The 27,720-nt window shown below is 41.9% G+C and overlaps 1 long non-coding RNA gene across 1 annotated transcript in view; it reads left to right on the top strand.

Annotated features, from left to right (window-relative positions):
• LOC128833625 (uncharacterized) overlaps positions 1-22,563 on the top strand; it is a 116,001-nt gene extending 93,438 nt beyond the window's left edge. The window contains exons 3-5 of the long non-coding RNA XR_008444306.1: positions 7,755-7,795; positions 20,664-20,726; positions 22,257-22,563. This is a non-coding gene — a long non-coding RNA (uncharacterized LOC128833625). The remainder of the gene's footprint in view (positions 1-7,754; positions 7,796-20,663; positions 20,727-22,256) is intronic.
• Positions 22,564-27,720: the final 5,157 nt, after the last annotated feature.

Genomic DNA, 27,720 nt, shown 5'->3' with positions numbered 1-27,720 from the left:
ATTACGGTTTGGCAAACAGTTGAGCACAGGATCTTGTGTATCTGGAATTGATCGTGGAGGGTTTTATTTATCTGCAAGATATGGCCAAGACAAAGAACTGAAAACCCCACGTGCCTGTAAACAATTGCTATGATTGTGTGTAGTCTGCTTCTCACAGGCAGGCAAGTGAATGGCCAGACGTGTCTGTTTTGAAATCAGTTTTTCAGGAACCGTCACTTGTTTGGCTCTTAGCAGGGACCTAGTTGGGCACCCCTCAGCTGCTCCTCGCCCACTGAAATCAATGGGAGTTTTAAGTGTTCTATTCTGTTTTTAATCAGGATTGATCAGATACAATACATATTTAGATTGCACAGTATATTTTTGTTTTTGGGTGTTTTTGCTGCAGCTTCTGTTAGCAGATCACATCCTTATTTCACACTTGCTTGTCAGGTGCCAGCTCTACAGGCAAAGGTGAATGTGGCCAGAGAGTAGAACACAAGTTTCCGTTGCTTAGATCGGAGGAGATGACAGATAACATGATCCTGACTTCCGAAAGTCATGGACAGCTCTGAGACTGGGTAACCTGAGCCGTGACTTGTGCCGATCAGAGAACAACGATACTCGGTGGGTTTGTAGCAGAGACATAGCTGGGTGGGGTTTCATTCTTTGAATGTTTTTCCAGTTGGCGCTATATTGGATTCTAATTCCTTTAACCTCGGAAGGATATTCAATGTGGATGTGGGGAATGGCTTGGGAGCATGAGAGGTTCTTTCTTTCATTTATCAGACACAGTTAGACAAAGGAAAAACAGGCTGATTTCAAAGCTGGTTTTATGTGTTTGAATTTTTGGATGGAGAAGAGATAAGGCCTTGAGTAAATTATAGCCTTGAATTATGTCATGAAGACCTTGATATTCTAGGGTTTTATTGCATCCTAAATTGTATACTTTCCTGCCCTTCCCGGGGTTCTGATTTCATCTCATCACATGAGTTTAGGAAAGTCAAAACTCTCTTATCAACAGGGTTTGTAAACTTCAGGGAAGCTTCTAATTGATAATATTTGTTTCCAATGGATTTTTACGAAGGTTCATCCTCATCCAAATGCCATTGCTGATGTCTCAGAGGTTCTCAAAAGGTGGTCCATGGAGGTCTGTGGAGAAATGACTAGTGACAGGGCATCGGCTTCTCCACTGGGTCTTAAGCTGCTAAATTACATTTAAAGACACTAAACGTAGATGAAATATCTTCCTTTACCATATAAGCAATTGTGGTCATTGCCACAGGGCTGGTATGTGATTGTGAATATTGAGGAGGGGATCAATGTAACTGGGAATAGGAATGTCTCTGTGTTAAAATGCGGTCCACACTATGAAAGCCCTAGCACATGGTGTTCCTCCCACACAGTATAGTCCTATGTTGATCCAGGTTTGATTTACATAGTAAATCTTATTTGTGAATTTATAGACTGTGGATTTATAGACTTTGAAGGAAGGATTGTACCAGGCTATTTATTTAAAGGCTTTTTTCATGGCTTTTGAGATGTAATACCTTATTTACAAAAATCCCTGAGTGGCAGCAGCTCTACAAGCACACCATACTTATAATACATTTCACATTATCAATAAAATGTTGCAAGACATGTCATAGATCTTATTAATGTAACTGTAAATTATGGGTACAAGTCTGACCTATCTGCTGATAGATTAGGAGCCAGGCTTGGATTGCTAAACAGTAGTGGGAGGCTCAGGGCGTCACGAAACAAAGTGTTTCAAGTGCCGCCTTGGTATTTCACCACTAGATCAGTCAGAGTGTACCTTGAAAGTGAACAGAGCAGACACTCCCTTTTCAAGTTAAAAACAGTAAAAGTGGAAATCATTATTGACTCCTCTTCTTGCTCCATTTATAATAAACATTGATCCTGATTGCGATTCAGGTCGTTCTCGAAGCCCTGCATTGCCTGCAAGAATAAGTGTTTACCCTCCTCTGATACAAGCATTAAAACTAAAATGTTTTGAACCCCCAAGATGTCTAAACAGAAACCGCATGATTGTGTAGCTGTAACACTTCAAGTGTTTGCCTTTAGGCCCTGATTTTACATCAGGATCCGCTAGACTGAACTCCTGGCCGGTAAGGGTGTAAATATTGACATACATGGGAGTCCAGGCATGTGCAAGGGTCTGTGCTAGCAGATCCTGATCCTGGGCTTTGGATTTGTAAACTCATTCCTTGTGTACAGTGTGTGAAGCACTTTGCACACTTGTGCATGCTATAAAATAATGTATTGAGTTTATATAATGCTTTCCATCAAAGATCATGACACCCTTTAGAAACTACTTTAGACCTTAAAACAGCTGGGTGGGGTAGGAAGCATTATCCCCATTTTAGTGCTGGGAAAACTCAGAAACAAGGGAAAATAAGTGACTAGCCTGAGGATACATGGGCCAGTGTTAGGACCAAGAATAAAACCCTGATCTCCTGACTCCCAGTCCTATGATTTCTCCTGAAATCATAGAACCAAAGGGTTAGGAGGGACTGCAAGAGTCATCTAGTCTAACTCCCTGCCAAGATGCAGGATTTGTGGTGTCTAAACCATCCAAGACAGATGGCTATCCGGTCTCCTTTTGAAAACCTCCAGTGAAGGAGCTTCCATAACCTCCCTAGGCAGATTGTTCCATTGTCCTACTGTTCTTACAGGTAGGAAGTTTTTCCTGAAATTTAATCTAAAACTGCTGTGCTATAGTTTGACATTGCCTCTTGTCCTGCCCTCTGTGGCAAGAGAGAACAACTTTCCTCCATCTATTTATGGCAGCCTTTCATGTATCTGAAGACCACTATCATGTCCCCCTTTAATCTCCTCTTTTCTAAATTAAACATAGCCCGTTCCTTCAGCCTTTGCTCATATGGTTTGCATTTCATCCCTTTGATCATCTTTGTTGCTCACCTCTGGATCCTTTCCACTTTCTCTATGTCTTTTCTATACATTGATGACCAAAATTGGACACAGTACTCCAGGTGAGGCCTTTCTCCTGTTAGCGGGATGAAATAAGATACATCTCCCCCAGACCTGCCTATTTTAAAAAATGTATTTAAACAACCCTGGGACAACTCTTGTTCTGTTTTGTTTTCTACTTCCTGTTCCTAGCAAGGACACTAACTAGCAGTGCCAGCCCCATTGCCCCAGAGAAAGTCTTCTCTTGCAGCATTTCTATTAAATCTCTGGATTGAGCACAGAATTAGGACCAAGAGAGTAATCTTGCATTGACCAGGGACACAGTGTAAAACATGTGTCCAGCTGGTCAGCAAGCCAGCATACACCACTGGGTTGTTAGTAATGTTTATTCTCCTGAAATGGACAGTCTTTTTGCTGTTCACAAAAAAGTAACTTAGTCCCTCTCAGGTCAAATTAAGAGAACACAGACATGCACCGTAATCACAACTCATTCTCTATCCCTGTTCACTGATCAGTAATAATTACCTTTTGGGAGGAGGTGGAGGGAGATAACCTCAGAGCTTTTCAGGTTAATTATTTCTCTGCTGTGCTCCATAAAGACACCAGTATTTTAATAACAGCAACCTTTTTGTGCCAAAGGTCCTTTGAGACTTGAAATTGGCAACAACAAAATAGCATATATCTTTAGACAATAACAGTATAAGTCATTGCGCTGGGAAAAAATGATATAATTTTTTTTTTTGCAAGTTTAAGAAGATCCACTTTTACTCCTACAAGCTCATACACTAAATAAATCCCGGCACCAATAAGTGCACCCGTCAGGCTTCCACTGAGGTTTCCTGTCTCTTTATGTTAACCTTAATGTTTATTATGCCTAAAACGGAGAGTATCTGCTTGTCAAGAAGCCAGAATAATGACATTTTGTGCTATTATTCTAATGTGTTTTTGCTGTGCATTTTCTTTAATTATTTGCATGAATAATGTCATTATGCATTCATGCCAATACAATGCTGATAATTAATTTACAGGAAGGCAATTTCTTAATGATTTTGATGTCAATGTTAATAGCAATATCTGATAGTTGATCTGTGTGGCGCTGACATAAATTTGACTTTTAATGCATGAATGCCAACACAAACAGTGGCACAGAATTACACTGGAGAAAAATAAACATCCACTGGGTAAAAACATCAGTGGAACCCTTCTCCCGAACCTTGCTTGATTATGGGTTTCAAAGCTCCAAAACAAAATCCGGGTCCCTAGACCTGTTTCATGTCTTTTTGTTGTTGTTTTTGTTTTGTTTGTTTGTTTGAAATCATCTTGACAATCTGGCTTTAAGAAGTTCAAAATAAATAACATGTAGGCCTACGTATTAAAGTGGCACATGAATTCTATATATCAAAAAAAAATTAAGCTCATGTATTGAGATTTCATTTTTTCTTTCTGGTATCAAAAGCCTGACCTGCATTCCATACCCAAAACTCCTACTGAAGCCAATCAAGGAATGCAGGATTAACCTGAGCATGATCTTTACCTGTTCTCTGAATTTTCCAAAGCTCACAGGATTTTGTAGTTACACAACTTACCTGAATGTCAATGCAGTAGCATTTGTGTGGGAGTTATTACTATTAATACCAATAAAAAATGAAAGATGTGCAATATATTATAAAGTTATGCAAAAATCTGTAGTCAGCACACCTACTTTAGGCTTTTTAGTGTTGCAAGTGTGAATATAGATGTGTGTGTCTATACACGTGAATACATACACACATAAGTATTATAATAATCAAATGAATACACTATAAAATGCACATTCTGCATCCAGTGTCCCTGTACTTTGAAGATCTCTCAAGAAGTTTATAGGGACTTTTATTTACCAGTTAAATATTTTAGCACACCTTGCTCTTGGTAAATGTATTTGAAACAAATTATGGTAGCTATAATATGGTTGTTATTGTTTTTATTTTTACAAAAGCAAAGCCATAGTCCATAACACAGAACCTGACACGATGTTTGTTTCCACCTGTTTCAGCCAGTTAAATTTATAGATAAAATGTTAAAAACAAAATTGATCCTGTCATGCATTGCAGCCTGTTCTCCACATAGCTTTTCATCAATGGTATCCACCGAGTGAGTGCACACTTCACCCTATATGGTGAGGAGATAATTATATAGTCTCAATTAGACTCTCAATCGCTGGAGTATAAACAGCTAGTGGTGCAGAACCAGTTCATCTGCCTTTACAGTTGCAGTAACCTTTCCTTTAACTTTAACTTCCACAGGCATATTATTCATGGCCATATAAAAACAACTCCTTCTCTTCAAGGCTGTATGACCTGATTCCTTCTGGTATTTTCATATATATCTAGAACAGAAGAACATTTCACATGTTTATTCCCCTGCTCCCCCACCCATCCCAAAAAAGCAAGCAAAGTTAGGCACTGAATCTGCAAAGGGTGGACCCTTATAATCTGCCTAGCCCTATTGAAGTTAAGGGGGCTCTGTCCAGGAGTAAGTGTCCCATGTTTTTGTGGATCCATGTGCGGGCTCGGGCTCGTAAAAGACCAGTTTGAGAAAATGAAGAGGTGATGAAATATAAAAGCAGCCCTGTTGGATGAATCATTTAAATGGCTGTGTTAAATAATTCCCAACTGAAGATAACTTTGGACCTAAGTGTGACGGTACTTCCCATAAGGCTTTATGGGAATATGACATAACTGGAATATGTTTTGTGCTGCCTGTGCCATGTAACATATCTCTGTAAAGGTTATGGTCTACTATATCTATTCATCCTATTTGTACATATATAGCATTTTCTACTCGAGGTTAAGAATATGGGCTGTATACTTGCTTAATTTCTAAGTAAGCTTTGTGAGGCATTTGGTCAGCTTCTTTAGGAAGGAATTTGCAAGGTTAAGTACCCACTCAGGAAGCACTTGGGGAACAATGCATCTTGGAATGCTCCAATCCACATAGGAAGTCTTCCTGGAGACATACAAGATACCATGTGGACAATGGCTTCTGCCTGTAAAGACAGTGAGTCATGCATGGGCATGTGGCTTGCCCATGTGATTCCAAATCTCCATTTTGTGACTGGATTCTACACAGGGTAAGGAGGGGGTCTCCACCCACAAGAGAAAGTCTATTTAAATCCCTGGGAGACCCCTCCATTTTGTCTTCAGCTGGCTAAAGAAGGAGCCTCTCCACCCCCCCCCCCAGGATACTTGAAGGAAACTGGAACAAAGGACAGTAACTACAGGGGCTGTGAGTGATTGCTGGACCCAGGCTAAAAGGACATTAGCCAGTAAAAGGGAGCATTCTGGAACTGGTGAGGATATTATCTGTATTTAGTTTGATTAGACATAGATTTTCGCATTTTATTTTATTTTGCTTGGTGACTTACTTTGTTCTGTCTGTTACTACTTGGAACCACTTAAATCCTACTTTCTGTATTTAATAAAATCACTTTTTACTTATTAATTAACTCAGAGTATGTATTAATACCTGGGGGAGAAAACAACTGTGCATATCTCTCTATCAGTGTTATAGAGGGCGAACAATTTATGAGTTTACCCTGCATAAGCTTTATACAGGGTCAAACGGATTTATTTGGGTTTAGATCCCATTGGGAGTTGGGCATCTGAGTGCTAAAGACAAGCACACTTCTGTGAGCTGTTTTCAGGTAAACTTGTAGTTTTGGGGCAAATAATTCAGACCCTGGGTCTGTGTTGGAGCAGACGGGAGTGTCTGGCAAGACAGGGTGCTGGAGTCCTGAGCTGGCAGGGAAAATAGGAACAGAGGTAGTCTTGGCACATCAGTTGGCAGCTCCCAGGAGGGTTTCTGTGATCCAACCCGTCACACTAAGGTAGAGCTGTCCTAGAGGTGTGCAAAGCATACAGATGTATAGGGGGACTCTGGTCACCCAGGACACCTGGGGCCACTTTCATAGGGTCATTCCAGCCAATTGGTGGTACCACAGCTGCAGCACCTCCCCTTCCCTGCCTCATCCACTTGCCTGCTGCCTCTGCTGATCCAGGACCTGCAAGTTGGTGCCTGCCACATAGAATTTAGGGGCTCCCAGCAGAAGTGACTTCTTCTCCAGCCCCAGATTGAGTCTTCTGGTGAGGCCCAGCCAGGTGAGACTGTAGGGAAGAAGGGGAAGGGATATGATGCCATCGGGGAGAAGAAGCCAGGGGAAATGAAAGGAGCAGGTCTGCAGAGGGAAAGTGGCTTGTTAAATGTAGATGGGGAAAGAGGGGCAAGAAGCCTGCTGGGGCAAAGGCAGAAGGATACTGACTGAGTCTGCAGGGAGAAGTGAGCAGGACAGAATTGGGTTGGGGAAGGAGGTCAAAGAATGCCCCTTCTGCAAGTGGAGGGGAACTCGCACCTATGGGTCCTGGCCTAAGAGAGGGAAGTAATGGGAAAATTTTGCTTTCCTAACATGTCCCCCCCTTTTTCTAAATCCACAGAAGCCCTTGCATCTTGGAAAGAGGTAGGAAGCCTGGCTGTCATTCCCCAAGTTATAATCCCACTTGACAATAAACTGTTTGGGGAAGCGCTGGGTCAGAGTTGGGTCTGACAATTATCAGAGATGAAAAAAGGCCTTAAGGGCCTGTTTCCCCCAAGTTCAGAAGGTCCTCTCTGGTACCACAGCAACCGCATTCTCCACACCAGCCCCCAAACCCTCTCAAACCAGATCCATCAATGAGCTCTGCTTTCCTTAAGGAAAGAGAACTTACTGTGCGCCGGTACACGGTCCAGACATACTTGTACTTTGGCTGCTGTCAGGTGTCTAAACTGTCCTTTGTGATTTCTCACTTCCCCAGCTCTCCTGCCTGGATTTCTGGAGCCTAGAAAGAAGAGAAAGGTAACTCCAACTGTTTATTTTTTTTAAATCCAGCTTTTAATCAACTAGCCATTAAAAAAAAAAAGTAATTCATTATTCATTAGCAGTATCACATCAGCAGAGACATGAACGGTTTGTTTTCTCTCTCGGAGGGGATGCCTTAATGGTATTAACATGAGTTTATTTATTTAGCATCCCTTGAACCAAAGGTTCAAATGCTGGCAGGCTCAGCTCAACCCTTCGTCCTTCCATGGTAGTGACATTAAATACCACACAGGTTGCTGTAGGTCATTCCCAACACATGGGCCTGTCTGCTTTGTGTAGTTATAGAGGATCCCATGGCACTGTGCATAAAAGAACAGGTTTGCCCTGTGTCCTTTGCTAAACCTTTCCCTTTCTCTCCTGCCTCCAGGCTGTTTTACAGAGTGCTGTGAGCTGATTGGCTGCTGCCCCCCATCACAGGCATGCTGTGTGTATTTCATTTTGGAAAATTGTTATGGAGCCTGTGGGGTGAAAGGAGCTATATTTTGGAGCCATGATATTTGTGTTTATTTGTTTAGTCAAAATTGTAAAATACATGTTTAGGTCCCCATCCAGTGCTCTGGGTGCCTATCCCAGATATCAGGGACAGTCAATTATTTTTTTTCAAGGTCCAAATTTCTTGGTCAAGGTATAGTCAAGGTCCAGACTCCAGAGAAGAAAATAAAAATATAACAGTAATGATAATTAAATAAAAATATTTCTGGGTTCATTCAAAAGTGTCTGGTGGCCTGTGGTCTGCCTGTTGACTAGCCCTGACCTAGAATCATAGAATATAAGGGTTGGAAGAGACCTCAGGCAGTCATCTAGTCCAACCCCCTGCTCAAAGCAGGACCAACCCCAACTAAATCATCCTAGCCAGGGCTTTGTCAAGCCGGACCTTAAAAACCTCTAAAGAAGGAGATTCCACCACCTCCCTAGGTAACCCATTCCAGTGCTTCACCACCCTCCTAGTGAAAATGTTTTTCCTAATATCCAACCTAGACCTCCCACATAGGAGGACGGGCTTGGGAAGGGGGGCATGGATGTGATATCCTTATCCCCCTGTGAGCCCTGATTACCTTAGCAGCAGCCCCTTGGGGCCCCTGGAAGCTGCTGTCATATATGCATGGGCCTGGCCTAGTACCCAGGATTAAGGGAGCAGAAAGGTGCTTGAAAGGACATATCAGACACATCCCTCCTGAACTGTGCTAAGGATTGCTCAGCCTATAGTCCAAAATCTCCACAGTGTACAAATATGGAATGCTCAAAAGAGAAAAACAGCCTGTGTTTAACAATATACACTCTTCATCAAGGGCTGGGGGAGAGAGAAAATCCACTGCACATTTACCTTGGACAGTTTTGAGCTCAGAGGTGTGACTACATGGATGTGCTGTAACTGCTTTTGGTCCTTCGTGCAAAAGTTGGTTTCTAAAAAGGTGATAATTAGTCAGTATGAAGCCTTGCTACTAATTACAACGTGCATTGTTTCTTTCCTTGACAGCTAAGCTCAGGCTGGTTATTAACATGAAGAAAACTTTTGCCTTGAAAGTCGTATTGCTCTCTCCATCCCTCAGCATTCTATTCCCCTCCATGCCAAGCCAGAATAAACCAGTGTTGGCTCAACTGAGCTTCTTTTAGGTGCCCTCTGAGATACTGTTGTGAAAATCTCTCATCAAATAAAGATTGCAATACATGACAGCAACTTACTTTGATAGAAGGAGTCTCTGACTGGCCGATAGCTGCACTGCTATAAGTCAAGTCCTGAAAAAGCTTTGCAGCAGAAACTACATGTTATGTAATTTGGCAACTTTATGACAAGGAGAAAATTATTGCCTCTGGTGTTTGTCGTATTAGACTTGATCATGTTGAATTCTCTTCATATCCATTTGGATGTCATGCACTGCAGAACTCAATAGGAATTCCATTGTAACTGAGCAGTAATTAATGCCCATTTATTACAGTGGCACCCATTGTTTTAACCCAATCAGTTTACTGACTAAATATACTGGATAAAATATTATTATCTTTTTGAGTATAATATGTATTTATAATCTGCAGTGCCTGAATATAAAAAAACCTTTAAAATATGCTGTGCTTGACTCCTACCGGTAAATCACATGATTTTACAAGGAACTATGTATATTTCTGGCATCTGCTTTAGACTTTCACACATACAGTATTTCCAATTGTTTACATATGCTAGAATCTCTTGCATTTAAATGGCTCATTATGTAAATATTTAGGAAATACATTGATATTTATTTCTACTGTACTCTCTATTCAATCACTGAGCTGAGATTTTTAATGTCTAAACATTGTCCACAGTGTTGTATGTGCAGTAATGAATGATGAGTGATTATAAATGCTATACAATTATACACACACACACACACAAACTACATTAAAAGAACATTATTAAGATTGCAAAATCAAGCATGCACAAGTTGGGAAATGCTAGAATTAAGGTAACCCATGCAACCTTAATTTAGCCCCTTTGTGTGTATGCATTATGATAGTCTTTAATTACATGATCAGATGCTCCCTCAGTGCACAGGACGGACAGTGCGCACTTAATGAGCAGCTATTCAATATTTTGTATTATCCTCTTTGTTCAATGTGTGCTCCCGGGCCTATTTTACTGCATGCTATTCAAACCCAGCTGTGGAGATAGAATTATTAATTTCCTCATAGGCTTTTATATGGTGCCCATCAGTGTAATATCTGAGTGCTTCACAAACATTAATTTATCTTCGCAACACCACTGTGAGGCGAGGGGGTGGTATTATCCCCATTTTACAGATTGGAAATTGAGGCACAGAGAGATTAAGGTTAAAAGTTTCCAATAACTTTGGGCACCCAATGTGAGATTGGATCTGGATAAGCTAAGAATTCCCCTAGAAGTTAAACTGAATCTGATCTGAACTTTTTCCAGTTCAAAACAATCTTTTTAACTTCCAAGGGTCTTTATTTGAATGTAGCTGGGCATTTCCTGATTTTGGAAGCAGAAACAATAAAATACCATGAGAGAAGCTAGTTTTGCAATAATTCTGACCCAGCCAAAACTCAGCAAATATTAGGAACCTTTTAGAAAGAAAGGTGCTCCTAAGCTTTCCTGTCTAAAGAAGATCATGTAATATTTAATAAATCATGCAATAGACAGGCTTATTGGAGAGAGGGCTCAGCACGTGAGTATGACACCCAGTCAGTCTGCTCAGGCCTCTGGAAACATGGAGTTGATACTGCGCGTGCTCAGAGGTTTAACACAGGCAGTGGTATAGACACATCCATACAAATGTTTACATTTTCCTGCCTGCATACTCACTTCCTTTCTAGTCCCCTGTTTTTCATACTTACATTTCAGATTAGTTTGGATAAGCAGGTTTATCCAACCCCTGAAACATCTCTGAACTTCTTGAGGTTTTCCCATCTGTAGAATCTTTGAACTACTGCTGTTGCTTCTGGGAGCCAGCAGAAACTACAGAAAATGCGCAATCCTGTTAAAAATACAGACCTGGGAGGCAGAAGGTTTGGGGTGGGATCCTGACTCCACTGAAGTCAATGTGAGTTTTGCCATTGATTTCAGTAGGACCAGGATTTCACCCTTGGATTTTATTGCTAGCTCTGCCACAAATTTGCCATTTCACCTTGGGCAAGTTCATTTCTGCGTTCCTCCATTTCCTCATCTGTAAAATGGAGAGAACAGCACTTAAGGACTTCTGCAGCCTGTGTGACGTTAAATTCTGTAATGTTAGTGAATTACTTTGAGATCCTCAATGGAAGGTGCTGTGGAAGTACAAAGTGGTGCTGTTGTACTGAGTGGATATATGTGCAGTTAAAATGGTTGGAGGATTTTGTGTGAACATTCTTGTCAGCGGCAACCTCCCGCCTAAAGTTAAGAATCTCATTCTATTCCACCCGCATTTATTCCATTTCAGGTAAAGCCCCGAATGTTTGCACTTAAAAAAAATAGCACAAACAACAAGCACCTGTAAATTTCATGTTATTTCCCCCCAACCCACCGAAAACTGGTGTGCGTGTTTGTGTGTGTGTGTATAGTATAATCACTGCAACTTGTAAATAGGAAATGAAGTCACAATCCTCAAAATTATAATGGCAGGCACACAAAGACACAGTTGCTGGCACGGAATTCAATTAACAGATAGCAATCACCCTTGGGTGACTGTGTGAGGTAGAAATATACAGGCATGCTAATAAGTAATATCTTAAAGCCAAAACGTTTATCAGCCAGCAGCCAGACTTGGGCATGAGTGTGGGCAGACAGCACTGCTCTAGGATATTTAATAAAACCTGCTCTCTTCATTTAAGGATTTGTGTTTAATCATTTGGTAACATTTTAGGAACATCCAGGCTGGAAAACTTCTCAAACGGAACTGCTTAGGTCAGAAAACGTAAAGAGCTATTTACCTATACTAAAATAGCCACAGGAACAGAGTGGATTCTAGGGTGATTTAAAATTTTTTGTTGTTGTTGCCATCTTTTTGACCTTTTGAGCTTCTATGGTATGTCTGCTACATGAATCACAGCCTTATCTGGGGAAACATGCAGAGGGGGTTTATTAATACTGGCTAAGCAAACGATTGAACTGCTGTTTTAAATAATATTTTAGCTCTTTGGCTTGGTTTAAAGCCTGGAGCTAAAATCTTCTAGGTTCCTTGAACTTTATTTTGCATTGAATCCTGGGTGTCCAAAAGTTTGAGCCAGCCGAGAGCTTGATAATCAGTTAGAAGTCTTCATTTTAGGCCTTATTATTAGAGATATTCCTCACGCAACAACAGTGTGATAAAACTACAGGACTATTGTTGCATGGTAAATACCCTGTATATTTTAGACACTGTTGCTTGGGGGAAAAAAGGTCTACACATAAAGCTGTGGGTTCCCTTATGCAAGGCTAATTTAAATTAATAAGAAGTGTAGTAGAATCTTCCAGCAGTATAGATGTAATGAGTGGATTTAATAGCCTCTTGGCTAGTTCTCTGGGATTAAGATTTATGAAACAATAATGGCTCATATAGGACAAACTGAGGCTAGCCAGCCTCACAGCAGCATGGTCATCATGTGACATGCTGGAGGCAGCATGTCAGTGCCATTAACAACGACAAGCCCCTGAAGCTGTCTGACTAGAAAGCAGATGTCCCTGCTAGAAGAACTGCTTCTGCTTTTGGTGTTGACTGTGCACTGAAGAGCCAGTTTTTTGTGTGATCATAATTTCTCATTCACTGTAGTTAAACAGTGATGTAAGGCTCGATTAGGTCTTAGCCTACCCTAGTTTCTGCCAGCATGGTTGGCATTGCAGCGTCCTGTCTGCAGAAAATCTGCATGAGGAGTGGAAGGGCCTGCAAACCCCACTCCACCTTGGAAATGTTCATAGCGATGAGTGGTGCCTAAGGAGTGTGCTGATTCAGGACTCTGATGGAGTTTTGACCACACACATGTTAAATTTCTCCTCCCTGAATGGAACAGCTGCCTCCCCTCCGCAAGTGTGCATATCCCCCAGGGTACAGCAGCCCCTCCTGCTCCTCTTGCACCAGCAGTGATGCAGCCCATAGCTTGATTATACAGGAGGTACCATGACAACGTCTTGGGAAATGAACTTTGTTCAGGGAACTCGGAAGGATATTAATGGGCTGCAGTGTATCCCACAACCAGCAGCCCAGGTGTGGGCTGCTGTGTAGCCACTCTGCCGCTGACTCTGGCGTAGTCCGTCCAGGAGGTATCCATGTAATTTCTAAATCAGTAGCTGTGACGTTACACTCCATATGTTCATGGAAATATGCTTATGAGTGTAAATATAATGTAATATTATATGGAATATGCTTTATGCAAAAGGTCTCTTGTAAGGTATCATTACAAAGCTTATAATCTACTAAGTGTGTTCATCCTATTTGTGTGAATGTATCATTCTTGTATCTGAAGCTAGAAATATGAAGTATTACTCTGAAGTCCTACTGTAACTATGCAAAGTGTGAGCCATTAATGGTGGCTTGGAATCTTGATGGTTCCCATTAACTAGGACAATTGGTTGTGAATGGCTCTGATTACTCACAAATCTTACTTACTGGATATGTGCAGGCCAGCCCTGAAAGAATGGAGAACGAGGTCTTACAGTGACGTGTGATCATGTCACCTGGTACTGGAATCCATCTTAAACCTGGTGCTTTTCCATTTAGAAGGAGGGGTGAGGATCCAGAGAGACAAAAGATTCCCGCCTTGTGCCAAAGCTATAAAAGAAGGTGGAACAGAACAAAGGGGGCTGCCAGTCATGAGAAATCCCCTAGTTACCACCTGAGCTGGAACTAACAAGGACAGTACCAGGGGAAAGGATTGGGCCCAGACTAAGAAGGAGTCTAGTCTGTGAAAGAAGCTTATTGGAACACTCTGAGGGTGAGATTTACCTGTAATCAGTTTCTTAAATGTATTGGGCTTAGACTTGCATGTTTTGTTTTATTTTGCTTGGTAACTTACTTTGTTTTGTCTGTTATTACTTGAAACCACTTAACTTCTACTTTTTATACTTAATAAAATCTCTTTTGTTTATTAATTAACCCAGAGTAAGTTATTAGTACCTGGGGGAGCAAACAGCTGTGCATATCTCTCAATCAGTGTTATGGGGGCGGACAATTTATGAGTTTACCCTGTATAAGTTTTATACAGAGTAAAATGGATTTATTTGGGATTTCGATCCCATTGGGAGCTGAGTGTCTGGGTGCTGGAGATAGGTGACATGCTGTGCAGTTTTTGGTTAAAGTCTGCAGCTTTGGGGGGGTGGACCAGACCTGGGTCTGTGTTGCAGCAGATTAGCGTGTCTGGCTCAACAAGGCAGGGTTCTGGAGTCCCAAACTGGCAGTGGAAAACGGGCTCAGAGGTAATTCTAGCACATCAGGTGACAGCCTCAAGGGGATCTTTGTGACCAAACCCATCACAGTAGCCATATCCTCCTCTCCCAACCCATTCCCAAAACATTAGCCTGGAGCCCAGCTTTACCAAGCAGAGGCAGTACAGTGTCTCTGAATCCCTGCTGTGAAGCTATCCAACCGCTGTGCAGTGGGAGTTTTCAATGTCTGCCTCACTAATGGATGGATTTCTCCCACAGAGACTACAAAATGATGTGATGAGATGTGAAGGTTTTATTGACGTGAATTTGGTACAGCCACACAACTCATGATGGCAAAGCCACGAGTTATGCAGTTCATCCCAAATGAGTGCCCATAACTGCTACAAACTATACCATGCCATCACGTTTTGTTTAGACCACTTATTTTGCAGAAAAGCTATTTGTATTCCCTTGTATGGAAAACCCAGCTGTCTTGTTACCATCACTCCAACTGCGCATTGGAGGAAGGAAAAAAAATACAACCACTAACCTTTAGAAAACTCAATTATAATCCCATGATATTAAGGCTCAATGTTTGCTTCCAATGCTAGGAAGGAACAAGGGCTATGCATGGTTGGAATTGGGAGATTCTCATTGCCTGTGCAATGAGATAAAGAACTCATTCCTATCCCTAATGGTCTGCAAAATATTTGCACTTAAACCTACTGCTATTTCTGGACTGAATGTTGCTCATCTTCAAACTCAGACTGAAGTAATTGGAAGTGAGTGAGGAGAGAGAGGAAATATTTTTTTTTGTCGATCTGGCTTTAATAAATGGCGGTTCTAATGGCAGGATGTTGGCAGTAGGCTCAGTGGAGGTGGATTCGCAGCAAGAGTGCAGCTCAGGCAGTCAAAAATGCAGGATAATTGTAATTTACCACTGGGCTCTCACTACCTCATGTTTGACATAAATCAGCCCTGTAGGAGTCAGGGAGTGGTTCATTCTCTATGTCTACTCACTACTATACTTTTATGCTGAGGCTGTCATCCAGGGATCCAGTTTGTGTAAGTTGTGATGGTGAACACCTGTCCAGAAGGGATAGACTGAGGCTACCAGCTTGTTTCATATAAGCCACCAAACCACCATCTGATGGTATGGACTTTTCATTGCTTCTGAATTTGACCTGGTGACCTAGAAATGAAAAGCTCCATAAGGCATTACCGATCTTGTCAGCCATCCCTTCACACAATGTTTCTGCCTCGGCAAGTGGTATTAAAACCTGCAAGCTGGTAGGTACTATTTACTTGTGGCCGGAATAATTTCTCAGCAGTGTTGCACATCGTTCATTAAAGCAAATATTTGTTGGAAGAACTGTGCATATACAATATGGGTGAGTCTTATTGCTTTATGGAAAAGTTGTGACTCAGCCGAATCAGGTAGCTGCCTGTTCTAACCTTTGCAAAAATTGCTGTCAAGCAGCAGGATTTCTTGTAGAACTCCCTCCCCTTCTCCCACCTCCAGATGTACCCCTATACTTATGGCCATTATAACAAATTAATCCCAAGGAACCTAGGATTTCCCAAGGCTAAAAGCAACAGCAGGCTCCCTGCACTCCTGCAGCTCCTGGTATTAGCCCTGGAAATGATGATTGCAGGTGTCAAAGGTTAAATGTGTTTGCAGGAAATCCCTGGAGCGCTGCCTCTTTGCTCCCCTTCCCCTCAGTGTCAGAGGTGGAAAATGTTTGGAAGGACCCTCTATATATGAAGGCAATAAGTTAATATTTCCCCATCTTACATAAAACATGCATTCATGTCAGAGGCTTACAAGATGTATACTTTATGGCCCAATGTAGAATGGTACTTGGGAGAAAAGCAGAGGATTCTGCAGTGTTTGTTATTATGCAGGGCATGCATTTAAAAACATTAAGGACCCAGATTGTCTCTCACATAGCTAGTTCTGTCAGAAGTTTGCATGGTGCTTTTATACCTCTTCCCCTCCCCTCCCCCCCCTCCCCCCCATGATACCTGTGTTCAATTGAGAACTGATTCTGAAGTAAGCCATTAAAGATCTTAGGAGCACCACTTCTGTGAAGAGGTCAGTTTGTTCTTTCTGCCTAGTGATGCAAAACTCTGGTCTGCAGCTAGTAAATGCAAGTATTGGAAGCATTTCTTGCTTTGTAACTTTCCCCTTTCCTTCCGTTTATCCCCTCTCACACACCCCTTCCTTTCAAGTATACATTTTCTATTCATGACAAGTCCAGAGTGACACCACTGCAGACCTTAACACTCTACTAGAGATAAGGTACAGCATGGGCAGTCTGGCTTGCATACAATGATCTGCTAGCCCATCTTACCTCTCTCCTGGAGGAACCACCTTCCAAAGAAGAGAGAAAGAAGTTCACGTCTCTTTTCTTATGTCAATACTTGGCTTTGTTTTTGATATAAGATACCAATGTGATGGTGGGTTTGTGTGTGTGAGAGAGAGAGATGTGGACAGTTAACTGCCAGGAACTGTAGTGAGACTGCCAAATGTAATTTCACATATAAGCTTCTGAACAACCATCAGATGGCACTGACTTTTGGTCCCTTCTGATAATGGCTAGGAACCAGGTCTCTGAAAAGGCCCTGTATCCCAATACCAGTTTTGTGAAGCACTTCCCTTGCCTTACCAGTTGCAGTACGGTTGGCTCCCTCAGTGTTTCTAGATACTTTTTTGATCATCTAAATTACAATGAACAACAACAAAATCCCCACAAACCAGTAAGGTAGGGGGCACCTCTCTGCAGGCTGCACAACTGGTTTTTCTTTCCAAGTTATTTCTTTTGTGTAAATTGAACTGCTATCAAATTTTCAGATAGTGGGTAAAGGAAGCAGAACCAATGCCCATTGAAATCAGTGCAAGTCTTGCCATTGTAACAAGTTAGTTAGCAAGCAAGAGGTCATCTAAAGACATTTAAGAAGATGTGGAATTGATATTTCCTCTTAATTTCAATATATTTTTTGTAAGCGTGTTTGCAGAAATGGGCTTTTGAGGGGAGCAATGAATTTTATGTGGCTAATTATGTTCTCTGTGTGTAATTTATGGCCAAGGAGCAAGAGTCTTGGATAAATTAGGTGTACCTCATCCAGTTCATCAAATGCCCCAACAACAACTATGTGGGTGAAACCAGACAATCACTGTGCACTCGAATGGACTCACACAGAAAAATGATAAAAGACAAAAATATCACATCATCCGTGGGTGAACACTTCACAAAGCAATCACTTCATATCTGAACTCTCAGTCCTTGTCCTCAAAGGAACCCGCATGCACCTTCAAAAGATGTGCTTGGGAACTGAAATTCATAACTCTGCTAGACACTAAAAATCCTGGCCTCAATAGAGACACTGGTTTTCTGGCTCATTGCAACAATTTGTAAGACCCCTACCTGATAACTCTTAATTGGCCACTTCATTTTACATGGTCTCTTACAGCATAGAATAATAGGACTGGTAGGGACCTTGAGAGGTCATCTAGTCTAGTCCCCTGCACTCATGTGAATAGCATGTGTGAACCCCTTATGCTTAATCATATGACCAACTTATACTTAGCTCGGACACTCTGGTTACCTTCCCCAGATCTGAAGAAGAGCTCTTTGGAGCTCGAAAGCCTGTCCCTTCCACCTCAGAATTGGCTCCAATAAAAGATATTAATATCTCACCTCCCTTGTCTCTCTCATTTAAAAAAAAAAAAGTAGTCAAGCCTCATAATGCTCCTGTAAAATGACTTGCCCCACATCGCACAGTGAGTCAGAGGCAGTACTAGGGATGGTATGGCCACACTGGAGTTGGAAGGTATAATTCCCAGCTCAAGACAATCTACTTGCACTAGCTGTGATGGAGCTAGTCTTCTAACAATAAAAATATAGTCATGGCAGCATGAGCAGCAGAACGGGCTAGCCACACTGAGGATGTATCTAGGACTACACCTTCCAGCTCCAGTATAGACATGCCCACAGTGTAAACTGCTCCAACTGCCAGGCAAGCTACTTCCTTAATAGAAAAGCTTTTCAACAGATAATCATTATTTATTATTAATTAAATCTATAGATATTTAAAACCTTCACAATTAGTTTTCTCTCCTTCCTTAATAGTTTCTTTCTTTTTTTTCTTTCCCTGCAGCCAGAAACAGCCATCTGCAGAAAGCTGCACTGTCCTTAGATAATTGAAAATGTCCACTTCTCAAGGATAGCGATCAGCTAATTATTCTTTGTTTTTTTTCTTCAGATCAAATATTTTCTGCCCAGAGTCCCTGTCCAAACAAACAAAAATAATAATTTAAAAAAAAAGCAAACCATGTGTGATGCCTCACGTTTCCTGCTGGGACAGATTTCAAAAGCCCATAAAATGTCTACAGCCTCTACAGTATCACTGCATATTAATTTATGAACATCAGTGACCAGGGGATGGGGAGATGGCGAACCCATAATATTCTGCATCTAGTCAGGACTGTGTATCAGAGTGCTTTTTCTCTGCACATAGAAGAAGCACATCATCTCTCTTTTCATGCTTCAAAAAAACATATTTGTGCTATGTTCTATCCTCCAAGCAGTGCATTCCCTCTGCCAACTAGCTGTGGGTGTACAGCCCTTCCTTGGGAACATGCTGTAACTTCCAAGTTCCTGCCTCTGTGATATCACAGAGGCCTTTTGCTCTGCGAAGCTGTGAATGGGACCATTGTGAGGGGCTGCTAGATATTTAAGATTCTAAGAGGGCTATGTTGCAGAACAGTGTACTTAAGGAGGAAAATTACATGGCTAGTTAAAAAAAAATCTTCCTAAATTCCTGTTGTGTGTGTCTTCTTTATTTCAAAGCAGCACTGACGAAATTGGAGTGACCCTATGAGCCCCTTTATGCCAACTGGAAAAGGGCATACCCAACACACTGTTTTCATACTATTTAGCCAAACAGTGTCTTGAAAGTATCATATAAAAACCAGTGACACTCTGGTCATTAATATTGTTGCATAATGTATGGTTCCTGTGTAAAGGATTATGTATGTGTGCTGGAAAATGTTCCTAAAATATGTTCAGGCCAAGCAATTTGAGTAGAGAGGGTAAACGAGTTTGTTGTAGTCAAAGGAATATTGTTTTGCCTGTTTGCCTGTGTTTCCAGTGTAAACTGAGCAAGGTGAGGCCAGAGACAATGGAAGTACATTTACATCTAAGGTAAACAAAGTAATTAAGCCAATCAAAAAGGTAAATTGAGCAGAGGATGTGGGATGCATCCGAAGAAGTGGGTATTCACCCACGAAAGCTCATGCTCTTATACGTCTGTTAGTCTATAAGGTGCCACAGGACTCTTTGCTGCTTTTACAGATCCAGACTAACACGGCTACCCCTTTGATACTTGACAGTTGGGTATAACTTTTCAAGGCCTGCCATGTTTTTTTTCCCCACCAGGAGCTGAGACTGAAATCTAAATCCAAATTACTGAAGCTGCTTCAAAGTTGAAGGGAGGGAGGGAAACCACAGCTGTGAGTCTCAGATCACTGGAGATTCCTGCTTCAAACCCAGTCGATGTCGAATCTCTGGACTTATTTGATTTGGGAACAGGATTTACAGTATCAGATTTGCAGATTCGCAGGGGTGGGGGTGGGAGGAACATTAAAAAAATTACTAATTTCAGATATCATTTTCATCTCCCTATTTTCTTATACCATCTTTTCAAGCTGCAATAAAATTACCTGAAAACTGCATGCTCTTCCCACATTTGTTCCCAAATGTATAGTTGGCACCAAGAATCGCACCAGCTAGTGCAACTGTCTTTCATCAGCTGCTTTGAGGCTGTGATTTTTTTTTTGCCATCTGGATGTGGTTTTAGAGCATGACACAAGCCTGAAAATGCAGTCATGCCACCGTTAGCTTCTTTTCTCTCTCTGCCATGCACATGCACAATTACAAAAGTTACATTCCTTTGCTACTCTGATTCCTTTGTTGAGAAAACATGATGTACTCTTGTGATTATTTATTTTAATCATTGCTATTTGTTTTACAGTAGAACCTAGAAGGCCCAGATGAAATCGGAGCCACACTATGCAAGGCTGCCTACAAACACATGGTAAGAAACAGTTCCTATCCCAGAGAACTTGTCATCTAAATAGATGAATCAGACACATAGCAAGAGGGAAAGTGACTTGTCCGAGGTTACACAGCAGGCCAGTTGGACAGCCAGAAACAGAGACTAGATTTCTTGAATCACTAGTCTAGTTCTCTGTCTAATGGGACACACTCCATCGCTGTTATTTATTATTTATATTGTGGTACAACTCAAATGCTCTAATCAGGGATAGGTCCTCATTGCTCTAAGCACTGTATGAGCACAGAGGAAGAAATGGTCCCTTTCTGAAAGAGCTTAGAGTCTAAGTGCTTATGTACACAGGAAGGTTGCACCAGTTTAACTTAAGGTGTGAGTTTTGAACTGATTTACCTGAACTGGTGTGGGTACTCTTTAACCACGTTTCTTTTGCTTTGGCTTAAGTTGATTAGGGTGCAGTTTAAACTAAACCAAAATAAGCCATTTTAAAACTGAAATAAGTGTCCACCCGAGAGTTTACTCCAGTTTAACTAAATTGGATTTAAAAAGATTTTACGTTAAATTAGCACAACTTCTGCATGTAAAGAAGGTCTAGGTATGTGTAACTTTACTCCCAAGAGTAGTCTCAGTATTGGTTGCAGGACTGAAACCTAAAAAGACAAGACAAAAATGATACAACACTGGACAATCAACAAACAAGCAGAATGTGGTGACGTTAGGGTCTCAACTTGTCTTTTGCCTGTTCACAAACAGGTTGTGCCCTGGCCTTACATTGACTGTGCAGGGCAGTAATAACTTGCCTCTTATATAATACACTTCATCAGTAGATCTCGAGGCACAAGCACTGACTTTCTTCTGTCTGAGTGGCTGCTGCACTCCCGCTCCACCCTGAGGCCCCACCCCACTCCACCCTTTCCTCTAAGGCCCCACCCTTGCCCCATCTCTTTCCACCCCTGCTCCACCCTCTCCCCCGAGACCCCACTCCTGCCCCACTTCTTCCTGCCCCTGCTCCGCCTCCTCCCCCCGAGCGTGCCCTGTCCTTGCTCTACCTCTTTCTACCCCTGTTCCGCCCCCTTCCCCCAGCACCTCCCGCCCACCACCGAACAGCTGATCGACAGGACTCACCACACAGCTGATTGGCGGGTGGCTGGTGGGTGCTGAGCACCCAATAATTTTTTTCTGTGGGTGCCCCATGGTGCTCCACTCATGGCGTTGGCGCCCATGTCTCAAGGCCCTTGACAATCTTTAATGTATTTATTCCACAGCACCCCTATGAGGTAGAGAAGTGCTATTAGCCACATTTTACAGAGCGGGAACATCACTGTACTTTATGTATGATCTAAGGTCATACATGAAATCTAGGGTAGAGCAAGGAAATGAATGCAGGTCTCTCAAGTCCTAGCTTGCAGTAGACCTGCCTGGATCCTGTGTCCAGGGAGAGAGAGACAAGCAGGGGCCTTGCTGGGAGGGGACTCAGGGGGCATTAGAGCAGTCAGCGTCATGACTCCGCCTCTTTCTCCTTTCCCCACTCATGCCCATACTGTGCCCCAGCAGAGGTGACTGGATGCAAAGGGCAGAATACACTGTGTCTTGTAAATGGCTGATGCAAGATCCCTGCAGTGGAAAATGGAAGCTCCAGAGGAATTGAGATTCCAAGATGACTCTGAGACACAACTATTTCCTGGTGTTGTTCCATATTCAGGACTGAGCCTAACGACACAATCTAACCCTATTTTAGTTTGCCTTTAAACCTTGCATATTTACTAGCTTTCATTTTGCTCTAACGTGTGCATTTTTATTTGAATTTGTTTTGTATTCTTAAAATCATTGCCTATTGTCTGATTAAAAATCAATTTTCTTTACAACCTGCATCAATTTACTATATTAAAAAAAACCTCCTGTTTTCCATTAGTTGTTTTTATCATCTTTTCCTTATTCTGAGTTATGATCTCATGGTATAAGAAACATTTCTTCACTGCATTGTGGGAATGTGAAATCTCATTCATTTCTGCTTTTCTAGATCATAGGAACATAACCTGTGTAACCAGGGAGCAACTATTTCTGAGGCCTTCAGACAAAAATAAGCAGCAATTCTGTTTATCATTTGTTTACTTTGTGCCTAAGCTGTTCCCAAACTCCATTTCTTTTGTAGGCATGTGGTAGTGTTAATGAGGTGTTAATGGGTTTGTAGGAGAGGCGATTATAGAAGTTTGGCTTTAATCAGTGGTGTTATTTTCATTTTCTTTGCTTTGAGAGGCTGTTTACACCATAAGTGGTTGTTGGCTTACTCCTGTAGCTGGTAGAACTTTATAAAACAATGTGGGGGTAAAACTCCCACTGATTTCAGTGGGGCAGTATTGATCCTTTGATTAGAATGTTTGAAGAGCAAAAACATTTTCCCAAGACACACAAGTTTTGTACCGCTTTAACTAGCGGTTTGAGACTTGTATAGTTAAGGTATTACAACCCCTTAGTATGGATGCAATTATACCAGCATAAAGGTATAAATATAGGGGGATACGCTACACTAGAGTAACTGTGGGCACAATAGCGTTTGAATCTATTTTAAACATTGCCACCCCTAACAGAAATAGTTAAATCAATACATAATCTCTGTGCAGGCAGGATACAAATTTTGAGGTCTTTAGCCCTCTTCCTTGTGAAGACAGCTTTGAATTTGAATATAAAATGTAAATTGGAAGCTTCTTCTTGTGATTTCTAAAAAGCAGGGTTGATTCACACTGCGTCCTCCATCATTACCACAGCTGCTCTTTGGGAGTCAGGAAACTGGGAGCCAAGAGTCCTATGGACTTCTAGTAGGGTTGTGAAAAGGAGGATGTCTTTGGGTTTTGTGTTAACTTGATGGGAAATTGTCCAAGTGAAATCAGTCATGGAAGACAGCACAGTTGAACTCAGAACTTTGCCAGTTTTTTTAAAAATAACCTCATTTTAGTTCAGCTAGCTCAGTGTCAATTAAGCATGTTTGGAATGGTTTGCTGTGGGGCCCTTGCAATAGGGGAAATGGAATTGTGTGGGTTTTGTGAAGTTTGCCCCTCACCAGAGACGAGTATTTGCAGCTAGGGAACTAGCAACAATTGCTTGTTTTTCAATAGAGAGCAAACTATGTTAGAATTAAGCGCAGATAAAACTTCCGACTGGTCCTCCTTGGAAGTTAGGGAGGAAAAGAGGTATTGGCATTTTCTCACACCATCCTCACAAGCAGAAGATGATACCAAGCTAGAATGAAGACTCAGCTGAAAGCAATGTTTCCATCAATATGGTGGGGCAGCAAGGATTCCTGATTTTCCCACCAGTGGCCCAGATGCCACTCCCAGGACAGGCACGCTCTCGTAACTGTTCTGATACCTAAGGGATAACTGATGAAAGGGAGAAGCTGTCATAACTGAAAAATAATCCACTCTTAATGAAAAGAAGTTGAGGGAAAGAAGAGAGATTTGCCAAAACCCAGCATTGAATCCAGGGACCTTCAGGGTATGTGTACGCTGTGATCAAAAACATGCGGCACCGAGTTTCAGAGCCTATGGGGCTCGGGCTCCGGAGCTATAAAATAGTTGTGCAGACATACAAGCACGGGCTGGAGTCATATTTCTGAGACCCTCCCTCTTTGTGGGGTCTCAGAGCCTGGGCTTCAGCCCAAGCCCGACTATCTACACTGTAATTTTATAGCCTCGCAGCCTACGCCCTGCAAGCCTGAGTCAACTGACCTGGACCAGCCACAGCTGTGCCACAAGTCTTTTACTGTAGTGCAGATATACCCTTAGATGTTGAGGAGAAGAAGAGAGGTTTGCCCAAACCAAGCGTTTAATCCAGGGCTAATGCTCTTCCAAACAAAGTACTTTGGCAGCTGCTGTGGTTTGGTTCGCTTTAAGGCATCACAGATGTAGTCATTCTACCCAGAGGATGTAGTGAAGATTGGGCTTTCCCCCCTCTTGCTTGATTGATTTACTTTTACACATCATTCCTGCAGCTCCTACTTTTTGTTAGAAAAGAAAATGAGACTGGATAAAAGACCCCAGCCTGTAAAGGCTGGTGGTGGCAAAGCACAAACTTCTGTGAGGTCACTTGCTCACCACCTTTTGTTTAGTGGCTGTTGTCAAGGCATAAGGCTTCTGTAAAGGTTCTGCCTCACCTTCTCTTGTGTTCAGGGTTGATATTAAGTCATGGGCCTCTGTAAATTGACTACCTCACCCATCTCAAGAGGCCTCTTTTTTGTTCCTTGTCCCCATATGCGAGACAATCAAAACCCTTGATGAGCAGCAGTAAAAGACTGTTTCTGCCTGGTTTTGCACAATGAATCTTTCATGTATTAGGCATGGTAACTGCTACTCTAGAGAAACTGAGCAATTGAGCTTGTTCAGGACCCCTGGGGCTTCTTGGTTGTATTAGATTAAGTGGGGGGAAAGAAACAAGAAAGCTAAGTTGATGAAATAACAGAAATGGGGATCACACATCTCAATGGCTGGGGGGTGGAGGAGGAAAATCTACTTGCCAATTGTCAAAACATGAATTTTTCTCTTCCCTGAAGTTGAAGCAAAAGCCATAGTGTCTCTGCCTGATTATGGACTGAGGAGCATTCATGTGAGGCAAATGCAAATGCTATGCTAGAGAAACTTGGCTGACCACCAGCTCTCAGACATAAAAGTTCATTCTTGTCTGTGGTTTAAACTTGCTGCTTGGGATTTTTCCTGACCTGTCCATTCCCCCCCGTATCTCCTTCTAGCCTCTATCCCTCACCAAAACATCAGGAGTAGGACAAACCCACACAGGCACTTTGTTGCCTGTTCACTCTTCGTTCTGCACTTGCAAGCACCAAGAGTGGAAAATAGGCAGGTGGAAGCTGCTGTAGTGATCCATATGAAGCTCCATGCTGTGTGGCAATATTCTAAGCTGCAGCTATCTGAGGAAAGGGCAGGGCTCTTTTTGGTGTCCTTCCTCAAAAAGCATGCCTTTACTTAGCACTGGTGGCCCAATGATAGCAAGTGAGAATTCTCTTGCCTTGTTCCCTCCTCAGCATGGCCCTGCAGTCCTTACTTGAATGGCACTGCCATCCTCCAATGGGATGAGAGAGAGCAACAGGAAGCAGGGTACAATTTCTTCCCAGATCCCTAGCCAAATTGGCCTCTGGACTGGCCCTTTCTTGCTGCAGATTGTGGAGTGGTGACTCCATACAAAGAAGACGCCTGTTGGCTGTAGCAGTAGCCCCAGGACTCCTCGCCTTCTTGGTAGCTCTCTGGTCTGGCCATGCTGTGAAGGGCCTAATCTCACTCCTGGATGAGGCAGAAGATGGCTGGGCGGATCCATTATCTGCTGTAGATCACACTCTTTGGAACTGTCAGCCTTTGCTTCCTGGTTAAATGGGGTCTGGCCCCAATGTCATGTGTCTGCAGCTTGGTAGCAGAACAAAATTGGGTGGTAAGTAAACAAACAAAAAAGTGTATCTGTCTGTCTCTCTTTGTGCACACACACACATTCACTATCACTCGCACACTCTCTCCTTCTCTGTCAGGAAAATTATTTTACTGCCCAAAAGCCTCCTGGATTTTTAGACTGCAGTAATAAACTGACATAGCTCTACTAAAGTCAATGGAGCAATACTGATTCACACCAGCCGAGGGTCTAATCTGTAGATTATATTATGAAAATTTTAAGAACTGAATTTTATTTAACTAAAGGAACTTGGCTATATGAAATATATACAATTTTTGAGAGATCAATGTTTCCTTAAGTCTGTAGATCATTTTAGAATGTATCTGTGCTAGGCAAAATAAGAACATAAGAACGACCATACAGGATCAGACCATCTACCCAAGTGTTCTGTCTTCCAACAGTGGCCACTGCCAGGTGCTTCAGAGGGAACGAACAGAACATGGCAATTATCAAGTGATCCCTTCCCTGTCGTCCAGTACCAGCATCTGGCAATCAGGGTTAGAGACACCCAGAGAATAGGGTTGCATCTCTGATCATTCTGGCTAATAGATAAGTTCTTGGAGGATAGGTTGATCAATGACTGTTTCTTTTTTGAACCCATTATTGTCTTGGCCTTCACAACATCCTCTGGCAAAGAGTTCCACAGGTTGACCTTGCATTGTGTGAAGAAATACTTCTTTCTGTTTGTTTTAAACCTGCTGCCTATTAATTTCATTGGGTGACACCATGTTCTTGTGTTATGAGAAGGAGTAACTAACACTTCCTTATTTACTTTCTCTACATCAGTCATGATTTTATAGATCTCTATCATATCCCCCCTTAGTCGTCTCTTTTCCAAGCTGAAAAGTCTTATTAATCTCTCCTCATATGGAAGCTGTTCCATACCCCTAATAATTTTGTTGTCCTTTTCTTTACCTTTTCCAATTCCAATATATTTTTTATGAAATGGGGCCACCACATCTGCACACAATATTCAAGATGTGGTCGTACCATGGATTCATATAGAGGCAATATGATATTTTCTGTCTTACTATCTATCTGTTTCTTAATGATTCCCAGCATTCTGTTTGCTTTTTTGACTGCTGCTGTACATTTTGTGGATCTTTACAGAGAACTATCCACAATGACCCCAGATCTCTTTCTTGAGTGGTAACAGCTAATTTAGACCCCCCCACACTTTATACGTATAGTCGGGATTATGTTTTCCACTGTGCATTACTTTGCATTTATCAACATTGAATTTCATCTGCCATTTTGTTGCCCAGTCACCCAGTTTTGTGGGAGGTCTCTGTCTTGCAAATGCTTGCTCCCAGACATAGCACTTACTATCAGGAGTAGTCCTGTTGAAGTTAATGGGACCAGCTATGGCAGCAATGCACTTAATAATAATTGTTTGCAGGATGACTGAGTCCTAAAATTCTATTGCAGTACTGTTAAAAGAAAAGCAATCGGACATATCTTGTAATTGGAATAAAGGTGAGAGGGAGGAGGAGAGAGAGAACTGTATATTTGCTCCTAAGTGTCACAAATAACTATTACACTCTAACAAAGAGGATAGACTATAGGAATC

Source organism: Malaclemys terrapin, chromosome 3, assembly GCF_027887155.1.
Source record: "Malaclemys terrapin pileata isolate rMalTer1 chromosome 3, rMalTer1.hap1, whole genome shotgun sequence".
Taxonomy (NCBI): domain Eukaryota; kingdom Metazoa; phylum Chordata; order Testudines; family Emydidae; genus Malaclemys; species Malaclemys terrapin.
The sequence above is the reverse complement of the archived record's forward strand: the minus strand, read 5'-3'. Positions and strand labels throughout refer to the sequence as shown.